Raw genomic sequence first — 15,430 nt, 5'->3', positions numbered from 1 at the left:
AAATGTAGCACATATATACCTCCTTTTTGTGTTTGACTCGGCGTGTCCAGATTGCTCAAAGAAAGACCTCACTACGGACGTCGGTCTTTAATTTAATCAATTCTGCCACCCCTTGGTGTGTTCTACGACAAGACAAACCTTGCATTATCTATAACAGAAACACTCATACAAATTAGCCCGTGGTTATCGGATTTAAAATATGTGATATCAGATTATCAATCGATGATCTCGGATTGATTATCTGTGTTCATGAATTGCCAATATGTTCTCATGAATTGATAATTTAGTAATCCTGAACTGAATAACTATGACAATTGAATCACCTTTTTATTTGATTCATGTAATACAACTTTTGATCCCGACATATCGAGGCCTTTTATAGCTGACTATGTAGTATGTGCTTTGCTCATTGATGAAGGCCGTACGGTGACCCTTAGTTTGCAATGTCTGTGTCATTTTGGTTTCTTGTGGACAGTTGCTCATTTACAATCATTCCATATCTTCTTTTTATATTAAACAAAATAAAGGTAGAATTAGTTGTCATTGTTCCCGCATTTACAATCGTATACCTTATAACGGGCTTTCATTTATGTGAATAGACTAACCATTTGGTAACACGTAGTCCTCTTGAATCCTATATTTCTAAAGTAAAACATCAGAATTTCTGTTAGACTTGTTATCTATTAATAGCCGAGACTCGATTTTGACTTAACTTTACCCTTATGAATATTTATAACCCATTTTCAAGTTAGCTTTACAAATTCAATTGACCACGAATTAGTACACCATGTAGAGACTTCACTTACGACAGAAAACGCCGAACCAAAATTAAAATTTAAAAATGTAAATAAAAGAATATCAGAGTGTGATGTGTATATGTCGAACATGCAATTAGGCGTTCAAGATAAACAGGTTCGTTTCAAACGTTTTGAAACTAAATCAAATTGTTGAAAATTTTGCCAGACTTGTCGAGAGACAAACTGAGATAATTTCGTATTTAACCAATGTTACTGAATGCTAATACTGACAAGCACGTGACCACACAGTGTATTTCACTAAAGCCCCCACATGGGGTATGTAAGTACAACATTTTGTTGCCTTTTAACAAACAATAAAAGTGTGAACATATTTACATTAGAACAACACGGTAAACAAAGGTGCAATAAGAGTGTATATAATTAATACTGATATGCGACAGGAAGTATAAACTACGATAACATGTATAGCGCATGTATTGTCAACATTAAAAACCTTTTAAGGTGCAATTTATAACTAAGGCAACGGAACTAACACGAATACATCTTTAGATCAGATGGTAACACCGATAAATATTTCTCAGATAAGATTTGTATATTTGGTAATTAAGATATTTTGCAGAATTTTCTTACTTCACTTTACATACATGTATCACTCAATTTTTTTTTGACCTTCTTACTTATATTATCAGATTTAGCAATTATTTGATCATCCCACCACATCAAATTAAAATTAACCAAATTCATATAAAGTATTTCTAATTTCTAATAACCATTTAGAGTGTTAAATACCCTCTTTACTACTGATACAGTATAGAATACAGTATATATAAAAAAAAATCTCTTTTTTTTCACACATGATACGTTTGCAGAAACCAACCATTCTAGCTTTAATAGTAATATGTAATGGTATTCTACCCAATTATCTATAAATTGATACAATTAGCATCTCTTTTTTAATCTTCAAAATTGTTTTACAAAATTGCATCTGTAAGTTTTTCATAATATTACAATTTTTAAAATCCAATACTTCTGCACCATATTACAAAATAGCTATATATAGCTGATGCACAGTAGTTGTCGTTTGTTTATATAATTTATACGTGATTCTCGTTTCTCGTTTTTTTATATAGATTTAACCGTTGGTTTACCCGTTTGAATGGTTTTACACTAGTAATTGTGAGGCCCTTTATAGATTGTTGTTCGTCGTAAGGCTCCGTGTTGAAAGCCGTACATTGACCTTTTTATTGTTTACTTTATTTGTAAGTGTTATATGGATGGAGAGTTGTCTCATTGGCACTCACACCACATCAACCTATATCTAATAACCATTTTATCAAATAGCTCTAATCGCATATCAATTGGAAAATTCAACCTCCTAGCCTTTCTAAAGACTATAAACATGGCTTTTCTTGCTTGCTGCACAAAATGTGCTTTGGCGTCATTAAAATTACCCTTTCGTGAAATATAATACAAAGGTATTGACAATTTGTAACAATATTTAGACTTTCATCACTATATTTAAGGTTGATATTATCTATGTTAAGTCTACACTTTACCATGTTTACTTAAATCTTAAAACATAACAACGTGTGTCTTAGAAATGTTTACTTGCATGTTCCAGGTTTGACAATATAAATACATGGCATGTAATGAGGCTTGTAACTATGCTGCCGATTCGGCTAAAATCACAGTATCATTTGAATAAAATAGGAAATATTAACCAAAATATACAGCGACGTCATCAGTATCAAGAAGACGTGATGCAATACTCATATCAACTAAACCATTATATGCAAGTGACATAAATTCGACCAAGTCATTTAAGAAAATGACAAACATGACAGAAGACAGATTTTCTGCTTGGTGTACACCAACTTTGAATTTAGAACAGTTTGAACCAGAGTTGCCTTGTCTCACACAAGACTTTCTTTTGTTATACATACTGTTGCATTTAAGAATAAATCATCGAGCATTCATCTTGCGTATAAGGGGAATTTGTGTTTCCAAAGAAGTTTTATTTTCATTCCTATTTTCAAATCGTTCCAGTTACACAGCTGCTTTTGCATAGGTAATATTTCTGTAGCAAAAATATTTTATACTGAAAATCTACTTTTAATAGCCAGTCCTATTTTTTTTACTTCATAATTATTGTAGTATTTAGGTACCTGTATTTTATAGTACTCGATTTGTGCTTGAAATTTAAGTATTACAAATTTTTGGTTGCACGGCTACATTTTCATGATTTTGAAAGTTTGTCTATTTCAATTCTCTTAAAGTTATGATGTTCAAACATGGAATACGGTGATCATCTTTGGTATTTTTTGTAACAAAATTTCAAGTATAAATCAAGTACTGGAAAATACAAGTACCTACATATGACAATAATTCGAGTACTACAGATTTTCAGTACAGAAATAGTACCTATGCACAAGTAACTGTGTAGCAAAACGATGCTTTTGTTTCCTTTAGGAGATGTGCATGTATAAGGCGGGACTTACAAAACTTTTGTTTCTTTATTTGTTGCAAGAATTTGTTGATTTTGAAAAGCATGCCCTCCCTCCAATAATAGTTATCTTCAATACTAGTATTCAACGTAATTTATTTTAAATTCGCATTAAGCTATTGACAAATGATTTAAGTTGGGTCTTTCAAAATAATTGTTTTGCATACTATTAATTTTAAAAGTATTGCAGTGGTTATACAGGTATTAAACACAATATAGTATTTATACTTTTGGAGATTACTTACTCATCATATTGTATCCATTTGCTATCAAACACGTGCGCCAGAAGTAGTGTCGACTTTCTCTTCTATTAGAAACAAATATTCATGGTCAACATTTACCCGTCAAATGCTATTAAAACAAGCATGATACTCATCAACTTTGTCATCATTAGTAAAGGCAAATGTCCTTAAGATCTTATCTTTAAAATCAATCTATTTTGTAGACAGTTGCTGTGTAAAACTAACTGACAAGAACAATACATAAGTAATATAATGCAACGAAACTAAAGAACGGTCCTAATAAAACTAACTTTTTAAAAAACGTTGATCAGAAAGAAAATTATTATAGAATTTTTTTTTATAAAATGGAAAAGCAGAAACCGGTTGTGTTGACGAAAAAATATGTCTATACTTCAATCGATTCAATGCGTAATATATGTAATTATTCAAAAAAGAAGGTACGCAATTAGACATCTGTTGCGTGTTGCAATTTAAGATCAATTTCTTATTAACGACTGTTATTTGCTTTCACTTTTTGATAGACACAGGTTTGTGTTTTACATTTAAGTTAAATTAAAAGTATTCACATTGTTCATCATATGGACACACAATTTTGTTAAAGTTATTCTTTCAAGGGAAATAGTGAAAAATGTCATTGCATGGATATATTTCAATTTTTTTCGATTTATATTTGAACGTAGAAATTTCAGTATTGCCTGTAATATTTAACCGAAGAAAATAAACTATATAATACTAGTATAACTAATTTAAACACCACCGTCCTGTTATTAGCCATTATACAAATTTCGTCTAAATCATAAACCAACGATTCACCGTTTCAGAATCTAATGCCTTCTGACTAATTTTCAAAAGCGTACAAAAAACATCGTTATTGGTTGAAAACGTTCTATTTTTTTTTAATTTTCATTTTGGTATACGCACAATGAGATTCTTTATTTAGATCATAAAAAGACCAATTAGCATGATTAGCAGAGAAATGGGGAATGTGTCAAAGCAGACAACATCCGAAGGCCACCAATTAGTCTTCATCGCAACGATAATTTACTGCACCCAGAGGCGTTCTTCAACTGCTCCCTAAACAAATATTTTTACTAGTTCAGTGATAATGAACGTCATACTAAACTCAAATACAAAAAATTAAAATTAAAAAAACAAATATTTGCACTTCATGTAGTTCAGTGATTATGAACGTCATACTAAACTCCAAATGATATATAAGAAACTAAAATTTAAAAAAAATACTAGACTTACAAAGGCCAGAGGCTCCTGCCTTGAGACAGTCGCAAAAATGCGGGGTTAAACAAGTTTATCAGATATCAACTCTCCCTTATACCTCTAGCCAATGTAGATGCATATTAATACGCACATTACTTAAAATTCAGTTCAAGAGAAGAACGAGTCTGATGTCAAAAGTTGTAACAAAAGAAAATAAACAAAATGACTATAATGATTGTTTGTATAAACGTACTTTACTAGTTCTAAAATTAGGGAGTAGTAGTTCATATTTCATTTATAAGATTAGTTTTAAGCTTATAAATATTTCTGTATATACTTTCAGAATTATGTCGAGATTTTATTGTGTGGTCGCTGTTATCTTCACCATGTGTCATGTGGTAAATGCAGGAAGTAAGATGTTTTGTCATATTTCTTTACTATAAATTCACAAGGATGAGTCAATACAGATCTCATTCCCGAAACTCATATCCCCTTAAAATTGGACTTACAGTAAATTATTATTCTGTCTTCTTATTTTGGTATATCCGTTATTTTTGTCCCCGAGGGTATCACCAGCCCAATAGTCAGCACTTCAGTGTTGACATGAATATCAGTTATATGGTCATTTTTATAAATTTTCTGTTTACAAAACTTTGAATTTTTCCCCAAAAAAAAGGGATTTTCTTACCCCAGGAGTAGATTACCTTAGCCATATTTGGCACAACTTTTTGGAATTTTGGATCCTCAATGCTCTAAAACTTTGGATTTATTTAGCATTTTAACTATTGTGATCTGAGCGTCACTGATGAGTCTTATGCAGACGAAACGCGCGTTTGGCGTATAAAATTATAATCCTTGTACTTTTGATAACTATTACCAGCCCTGGGTCGATGCCACTGCTGGTGGACGTTTCGTCCCGAGGGTATCACCAGCCCAGTAGTCAGCACTTCATTGTTGACATGAATATCGATTAAATGGTCATTTTTATAAATTTTCTGTGTACAAAACTTTGCATTTTCAAAAAAACTAAGGATTTTCTTACCCTAGGAGTAGATTACCTTAGCCATATTTGGCACAACTTTTTTTTGAAATTTGGATCCTCAATGCTCTTTAACTTTCTTTTGATCTGAGCGTTGCTGATGAGTCTTATGTAGACGAAACGCGCGTCTGGCGTATAAAATTATAATCCTGGTACTTTTGATAACTATTATAATGTAGCACTTTAAGAGGTCAGCTAAATGCTTGTGTTTCTTGAATACAAAATGTCATGCTTTGTTCTTCTTATAAGGATTTACTTCCCTAAACTATGGATATTTGTTATTAGACTTATTCAATTTATGCTCAAGGCAGGATTGTTTCAAAATAGAAATAGTCAAGATGAGAGTACCATGAATCAAAATGGTCACCCTTTTACGGAATATAGATGACCACGAGTCATGATACAGTCCTTCTTACTGCTTAGCTATACCATATATTGAATATTGATGGTGATTGACATTGATAGACAGCATAGGGGAACTATCGTTATTATATAACATAGTAGATTCCACAAGTGATACAGCAAAGGGTATTATGTTACATATCGGATGCCACTTGTAAAAGAGTAAATGGTATTATAATACAAACTAGACGTCACTTTTGAAACTGCAAATAGTATTATATATTCAAACTGGATGACACCAGTGAAACAGCAAAGGGTATAATATTACATATTGGATGCAACTATGGAAACAGTAAATAATATTATGAAACAAACTTTATGTATTGTAAAGGTCGTTCTTTTTAGCTTTTACAAAAGTCTTAATACAATTCTAATGTAAAAGAGAATAAATCTAACCAAAACAGACAGACAAAAGTACACAAAATACATGATAAAAAACAAAAGACTGAGAAACACGATCCACACAACAAAATAGAACGATTCAAGGTGCTGCAGAAGGGTAAACAGCACGTGTGACATCCCTTGTTGCTTATTTTGTAGTAGGCACCTAGTAATAAGTCTTATTTTGTAGAAAAGGGGTCTGGATTGTAGTTATGGTATTATGAACATACATGCTATCATCTTCTGAACGAACCTAGTTTATATTTCATATTTGTATGATATGTTCAGCATTGTTTGATAACATTCTCACCAATTGAATGTTGCGTAATTGATCAATCTGTTGAATTATCAAATTTAAACTTGATGGTAACATATTTTCTCAAGGTCTTACGCGGCAATGTCATGCTTCAAAGGGAACATGCACAAAACAAGGAAGTACTTGTAAAACGGCTTTCGGACCAGAATGGACAAATATAGGAAAATGTTGTAGAGGTGGACAATGTTGCAAATGTAAGTATAAACATTATATATGTACTTTAGCTAATACAGTACATTTTTGCAATAGTTTCTTTTACCTTCAACAATTGTCACTTTTGAATGATTCAAAAAGTCGAAAAATTCAATTAACGTAAAATTTGTTAATCATAATGCCAATTTAAATGGTATTGTAATCAGTTATACGGACGCAATCACGAGTTAGTTGACCGTTATGGAATAACCGTTTCACAAATGATATCGGATATGCTCCTTACGTCGTAACTACAGTCCCCTTCCCTTTCATAAATGTGACCTAAAGAATAAAACTAGTTACCAGATTTATTATCTCATAATCAATACGACGGGTGCCACATGTGGCGCAGGATCTTATTACCCTTCGATAACACTTGAGATCATCCCTCGTTTTGGTAGAGTTCGTGTTGTTTATTCTTAAGTTGTGTCATGTGTACTTATTTATGTCTGCATGTTTGTCCTTTTCATTTTTAGCCATGATGTTGTCAGCTTTTTTTCGATTTAGGAGTTTGACTGTCCCTCTGGTAACTTTCATTTCTCTTTTTACAAGATTATACGATTGATACTATATTAACCTAAGAGAAATCAAATCACTGTTAAAAAGTTTGAAAGTTGCATTGAAATATTTAATGTTTGTAACAGAGTAACAGACTATGTCTGAACTGTATATAATGTTTTTACGACAATTGTCCCGAAAAAACTTTAAATAATCTATTTGTACGATACTGACATCTATTTACATGTATATCAATATCTATGTTTACATCACTGTTATGGTCATCGAATGTCGTCGCAGGTCAACTCGATGGACAATAAGATGGCGTCTAGATAAGAATACACATTAAACTAAACTACATCTAATTAATCCCATGCCCTGTTAATTTATTATTTTAGACTTTTAATAGTTTGGATAATAGTTATCAAAGGTACAAGGATTCTCATTCACTATACAAGACGCGAGGTTTATCTTAATAATACCTATAAGTGACGAATAATGTTACACTTGGTTATCAATATAATATGAGAATTTTGGTCCAATCGGTGAAAAGTAAAAACACAAAAATACTGAACTCAGAGGAAAATCAAGTCGGACAGTCCCTTATGAACACGAATTAGACAAGTGCCCCTTTAAAATCAAACGCGCGTTTACTGAAAGAAAATGCAAGATGGTGCATAGTTTTGGGGTTAGTGTTATTTATTCTTTAGTTTTCTATGTTGTGTCATGTGTACAATTGTCTGTTTGTCCTTTTCATTTTAAGCCATGGCGTTGTCAGTTTATTTTCGATTGATGAGTTTTACTGTCCCTCTGGTATCTTTCGTTTTCTCGTTTATTTAATTGAACAGTTATTGGGCTTTTGAAACCGACCTTGTTAAGTTGAAGACCTATAATTGTGAGGTTTGTATTGTTCATGTACATGTATTTCCTCTGTTATCATAAATGAAATCTTTTTTGTTGATTATCTGAGAGTTATTTCCCCTTCTGTTTACGTTAGTTATCTATAAATGAATGACATAATTGGTAGGTTGATGAGACCGGTATTTTGGTTTGAAGTTTTTGACTCACTATTTTGAAATTTAGGTTAAGGTTCTCAGGTCAATTTCATATACCGAATTTTGACTTTTCCTTGTTTTATGATCTACTTCGGCACTCAAAAGATATGAATAAAATGTTTAGTGCAAAATATTCACCTTATTGTGATGAAAATCTGACACATTTCAGTTAAAAGCCTTCTTATAGGAGAAAAAGTCCTTCAATTTGTTAATTTCAAGGTTAATTATTTATTTCACCAACTTGGTACATGGTAAAGTCATATAGTCTGTTGCAGGCTTTTGGGTGACATATGACCGTGACAATATCAATCGGAAAACTTCAAAATTTTCAACTGACAGGTTGAATCAATGTCCAATTCTTTTTATAAAAAAATAATAAGAAACGATGAAATCAAGGACACTATAACAGCAAAGTGCAAAAGGAAATCATACATATTTGGAATCTTTCTAAATAATGCTCTAATATGATACCTGAAGTCATATTCTAAAAGAAGAACATGAAGAAGTAGCAAATTGAATCCTGAATTCAGAGAAAGATATATGTATAGACGAGTTGTATATACATTATGTACACAGCCATGTATCACCATCATTGATGGCGATCCGATGGATACATCTGTTGTAGGGTTGTCACTGACTCAGACGTACTTATGAATATAATTATTTTCTGTGACTGTATCTTACATTAATTTGTAGGATCCTTTACTATAGATAATTTAGCTGATCTGTAACAATAACATCTTCATGCCTTATATATCATGTACTGTAGTACGCCGCTAGATTAAAACTGACGTGGAAAGGTAACACATGCCCACCGAAAGCTCTTTTTTGAGAGCCCAGGTGGTCGTGTGGTCTAGCGGGACGGCTGCAGTGCAGGCGATTAGGTGTCACGATATCACAGTAGCATGGGTTCGAATCCCGGCGAGGGAAGAACCAAAAATTTGCGAAAGCAAATTTACAGATCTAACATTGTTGGGTTGATGTTTAGACGAGTTGTATATACATTATGTACACAGCCACGTATCACCATCATTGATAGCGATCCGATGGATATATCTGTTGTAGGGTTGTCACTGACTCAGACGTACTTATGAATATAATTATTTTATGTGACTGTATCTTACATTAATTTGTAGGATCCTTTATTATAGATAATTTAGCTGATCTGTAACATTAACATTTTCATGCCTTATATATCATGTACTGTAGTACGCCGCTAGATTAAAACTGACGTGGAAAGGTAACACATGCCCACCGAAGAGCTATTTTTTGAGAGCCCAGGTGGTCGTGTGGTCTAGCGGGACGGCTGCAGTGCAGGCGATTAGGTGTCACGATATCACAGTAGCATGGGTTCGAATCCCGGCGAGGGAAGGACCAAACATTTGCGAAAGCAAATTTACAGATCTAACATTGTTGGGTTGATGTTTAGACGAGTTGTATATATATGTTTTTGGTTATTATCTTGACTATTATTATAGATAGAGATAAACTGTAAACAGCAATAATGTTCAGCAAAGAAAGATTTACAAATAAGTCAACATGATCAAAATGGTCAGTTGACCCCTTTAGGAGTTATTGCCCTTTATAGTCAATTTTTAACAATTTTTCGTAAATCGTGGTTATCTTTTACAAAAATCTTCTCCTCTGAAACTACAGGGCCAAATTAATCCAAACTTGGTAACAATAATCTTTGGGGTATCTAGTTTAAGAAATGTGTTGCGTGACCCGGTCAACTAACCAAGATAACCACCACGGCTAAAAATAGAACATAGGGGTAAAATGCAGTTTTTGGCTTATAACTCAAAAACCAAAGCATTTAGAGCAAATCGGACATGAGTGAAATGTTTATCAGATCAATATCTATCTGCCCTGTTATTTTTAGATGAATCTGACAACCCGTTGTTGGTTGCTGCCCGTGAATCGGTAATTTTAAGGAAATTTTGCTGTTTTTGGTTATCATCTTGAATATTATTATAGATAAAGATAAACTGCAAACAGCAATAATGTTCAGAAAAGTAAGATTTACAAATAAGTCAACATGACCGAAATGGTCTATTGACCCCCTAAGGAGTTATTGTCCTTTATAGTCAATTTTTTACAATTTTCATATAATTTGTAATTTTTTGTAAACCTTATCCACTGATACTACTGGGCCAAATTCATTATAGATAGAGATAATTGTAAGCAGCAAGAATGTTTAGTAAAGTAAGATTTACAAACACATCGCCATCACCAAAACTAAATTTTGTCATGAATCCATCTGCTTCCTTTGTTTAATATTCACATATACCCAGGTGAGCGACAGAGGCTCTCTAGAGCCTCTAGTTAAGTTAACAGAACCATTTATTTAGAAATCAATATCATCTAATATATTAAATAATACAAAAATTGACATTGTTTAACCTGGAGTAACAAAAACTAACTTCAAACAAAAGGCAATGAAACCATTGGCATTCAATAAGCTATAAATTCATAATCAGATTTAAAAGGTATATTAAGATTTCGATATCAAATTACATCATCTCGATTAGAAAAACCTTCTTCTGTTCTCTGAATAATTGTTTTTTTATTTAGATTTTTCCAATTTCAATTTTAATATAATTAATAATATATCGAGTCTTAATTGAAAACTACGTTCAAACCTTTGATTGCGTTGGATAAAAAACGAAATTTTTATACGTGTTCATGTCAAACAAAATTTCGTTGTAGAAGGGTCTAAGAACAGCACAAACAACATTTTCCAAAAGACCAAAAAAGTGAAAAAGTATATTTAAACAAAACGCATTTGACTAACAGGTCGAACAACTGATCTTCTTTAACCCTAATGACTGCCATTGACGATTGCCAAATAAAATTGATCACAAGATGTAACAAAATTGATCTTATAAATTTAATATTAAACAGAAAAAATTGTGTTAACTAGTGGATACGATGTTATGCCACAAACATACGGTGTCAATATTTCATTAGTACACCAGATCCGGATTTCGACAATAAATGTCTCTTCAGTAATGTTAGGGATCGAAACGGTATTTGGAAGGCCATATAAAAAGAACCCTCATTTTAAGAAAAAGTACCCTCATTTTTAAATAAACTCTTGAATTTTAAGAGTCAATATAGGATGAACGGATCATATAAACCGGAGGCAAAATATGATACATGCCCAAACAAAAAATATAAACGAGTCTAAATTGAAAACTACGTTCAAACCTATGATTGCGTTGGATAAAAACCGCAATTTATATATATATATATATATATATATATATATATATATATATATACAACTTGTCTAAACATCAACCCAACAATGTTAGATCTGTAAAGTTGCTTTCGCAAATTTTTGGTTCTTCCCTCGCCAGGATTCGGACCCATGCTACTGTGATATCATGACACCAAATCGCCTGCATTGCAGCCGTCCCGTCCCGCTCGACCACACGACCACCTGGGCTCTACAAAATAGAGCTTTCGCTGGCCGTATGTTACCTTTCCTCGTCAGTTTTAATCTAGCGGCGTACTACAGTACATGATATATAAGGCATGAAGATGTTATTGTGACAGATCAGCTAAATTATCTATAGTAAAGGATCCTACAAATTAATGTTAGATACAGTCACAGAAAATAATTATATTCATAAGTACGTCTGAGTCAGTGACAACTCTTCAACAGATGTATCTATCGGATCGCCATCAATGATGGTGATACATGGCTGTGTATACATAATGTATATACAACTCGTCTAAACATCAACCCAACAATGTTAGATACGTAAGCCATTTTATTCCCTATTTCAAGCGATAGTACAAATAACTATATATATTTTCAAAATCAGGGATAAGTATGCCTTAGTTTGCAATCTATTTGACCTTGATGAAAGGAACCGAAAGTGGGCTTGTAACATCCGGAAGTATAGTTTTGTTTGCATGTAAAGTTCTGAAAAGTAATAAGCGAGTTTTATTTGGCAAGCTAATACTATTAAATAATAGCGTAAATGATATTTTTCAAGCGGGAAGTAACGAATTATCTCCCCTATTTCAAACAGGAAGTAATAGAAACCACATATTGTTTAAATCAGTATACAACTTACTTTAAGTTGACACTGAAAATGAAACGTTTTACAAGAATTTACAATGTTTCATAGCACATAGATCGTTTCGGTTGAAAGACCTTCAAATGTTCTTTCAATATCAGGATGATAATCATGATAATATTAAAAAACGAAAAAGTAGAAACACCCATTGTTTTTTTTTCTACAATTTATAATTAACTTCCGCCTAAACATTTCTCCTCCGCTGTTTGTTTTTTTTTGCAACCTGTCGTTTAGTTGTTTGGTATATGACATTGAACAGTTAATACGCTTTTGTAACAAACACCACTTACTTGAATTCTTTTCATGTAAGAGTTTTCTCTCTGAACACTGTTTTTTCTAAGACTTTGAAAACAGACCAACAAATGTATCTACCAAATTGCCTCTGATGTTTTGATATTTTACCAAAGCGGTATAAAGATTTCAAGTTAAAGTTAATTCAATTGATGCATATGAAATAAGTGATATGCATTTGTAACTAAAAGAAACGTAATAGACGAGTCACGCGTCTTGCGTATATAAAAAATTTAATCCTGGCTTCTAGGATGTTATTATTTTTTATTTTTACAATTGTCAGTTCAATGTGAAGATCTTCAACCTCAACAAAATGGAAATGTTTCTGTGAGTGGTAGAGACATTGGGGATGTTGCCAATTTTTCATGTAAATGCCGATATACTTTACTAGGAAGTCAATCACTCAGATGTACAGACTCCGGGTGGGATGGTGATATTCCAATATGTCATGGTACGTCAAACATTTAGTTTATGTTCATTCAAAGGATTAGTTGATTTTTGTTTTGTCATCTGAATGCAAATGATTTAAAATCGTGACCAACTATTGTCTGGATTTTTTTTTATCTTAATTGTGAGATTTACATGATTATGGGACTTTAAGAGAAACAAAACAGTGGTCAAAATCTATTTACGTTGAAAACTATTTTGTCATTTTATATAAACTTTTATAAACTTTCACAAGCGGGTGTATGCTGATGAACTTTATATTAAGGTGGGTAGGGAGTCTTTATTGAAATTGATAGAATATTTTGATAACTTTTTTAATGCTTTTTTCAATAATATTGAAAAGTATGGGTCATCGGACTTTTTTTTACGCTACAGGTTGTGCAAAATTATCAGATTTTGTATAGGTTATGCATGCAAAATCTAATTTTATGTGCTAAATAGAAAGAGTACTATCAGAACATTAAGATCAAATGTTAGGGGATTGCTCTTATAACATGCTTCAGATAAGAAAAAGAGAAAACAAAAAGGATCACCGATCTTGTTTTCTTGCTACATATCAAAAAAGGTAAATTCATATCATTTTCTATAATAAAAAATACTTTATCTGAGTTATTTCTCCTTATTTGGCACAGTAGAAAAATATCTAACCAAACGCAAACAAGGTGTTTGAGAAATTACAGCTATAATTATGATAAAACACACAATTTTCTCTATTTTTTGTGTATTTATTTTGATAAAAGAGGGACGAAAGATACCAAAGGGTCAGTCAAACTCGTAAATCTAAAACAAACTGACAACGCCATGGCTAAAAATGAAAAAAAGACAAACAGAAAAACAATAGCACACATGACACAACATAGAAAACTAAAGAATAAACAACACGAACCCCACCAAAAACTAGGGGTGATCTCAGGTGCTCCGGAAGGGTAAGCAGATCCTGCTCCACATGCGGATAACATACATATAAAAAAGATGATGTGGTATGATTGCCAATGAGACAACTATCCACAAAAGACCAAAATGACACAAACATTAACACTTATAGGTCACCGTGCTGCCTTCAACAATGAGCAAAGCCAATAGCGCATGGTCACCTATGAAAGGCCCCGATAAGACAATGAAAAAAAAATAAACGAGAAAACTAACGGCCTAATTCAAGTAAAAGAATGAACGAAAAACAAATATGTAACACATAAACAAACGACAACCACTAAATTACAGGCTCCTGACTTGGGACAGGCACATACATAAATAATGTGGTGGGGTTAAACATGTTAGCGGGATCCCAATTTTCAATTTAACGTAAACATGTGTTATTAATATACAGTGCGATGCTAAGTATGCAAACAAAAATAATCTACCATTTTCTTCATAATGAAATGTATCTACCAAACCAGGAATGCGACATTTGCTTTCCCATTTAGTTTATTTTGCCATTTGAAAATGGAATTTCCGTTTTTAATCTTAGAAAAAGAAATTTAATAGGCTCATTATGATTAATAAAAAAAAAACGAAAGAGCATACAAGAAAAGCGAATTTCCGTTTGGTGAACGGGAACTAAACTGTGATACGATTATACGGATAAGTGGTTAATTATCTTTTTTATTAATTTATCTATTATAGCATGTCCATACACCCAATTTTCTTTTCATGGCAAAAGATACCTTTTAATTTGTGAGCAGGTACCTATGCCTCTTGCATTGGTAAGTATTACAATATGAAATTTGTCATTCTTAACATATTAAAAGCCTGAGGGGAAAATTGAAATCAAACAAATCATAACAAAAACTAAAAGAATTAAGGTAACACGATACCGAATGGCATATCTCCCGATTTCCAAACTTTTTGGCATACGCGTTCTTTGCACCGAGTTACATCGAAATATGTAATAAAAAATGGGGGTCACCATTTTTGTTTTCTTGGTATTTTCATTTGGAAAACGTCGATTTGGGCGACAAATTTACTTAGGTATATAGGGGAAATGCCTGTTTTTCGGCTAA

The 15,430-nt window shown here is 32.4% G+C and overlaps 1 long non-coding RNA gene across 1 annotated transcript; it reads left to right on the top strand.

Moving 5' to 3' along the window:
- Nucleotides 1-5,062: 5,062 nt before the first annotated feature.
- LOC143058061 (uncharacterized) lies at nt 5,063-15,133 on the top strand. Its single transcript, XR_012972931.1, has 4 exons — nt 5,063-5,129; nt 6,925-7,050; nt 13,267-13,434; nt 15,054-15,133. It is a non-coding gene; the product is annotated as an uncharacterized LOC143058061 (long non-coding RNA).
- The last annotated feature ends 297 nt before the right edge of the window (nt 15,134-15,430 follow it).

This window comes from Mytilus galloprovincialis, chromosome 14 (genome assembly GCF_965363235.1).
Source record: "Mytilus galloprovincialis chromosome 14, xbMytGall1.hap1.1, whole genome shotgun sequence".
NCBI lineage: Eukaryota > Metazoa > Mollusca > Bivalvia > Mytilida > Mytilidae > Mytilus > Mytilus galloprovincialis.
The sequence above is the reverse complement of the archived record's forward strand: the minus strand, read 5'-3'. Positions and strand labels throughout refer to the sequence as shown.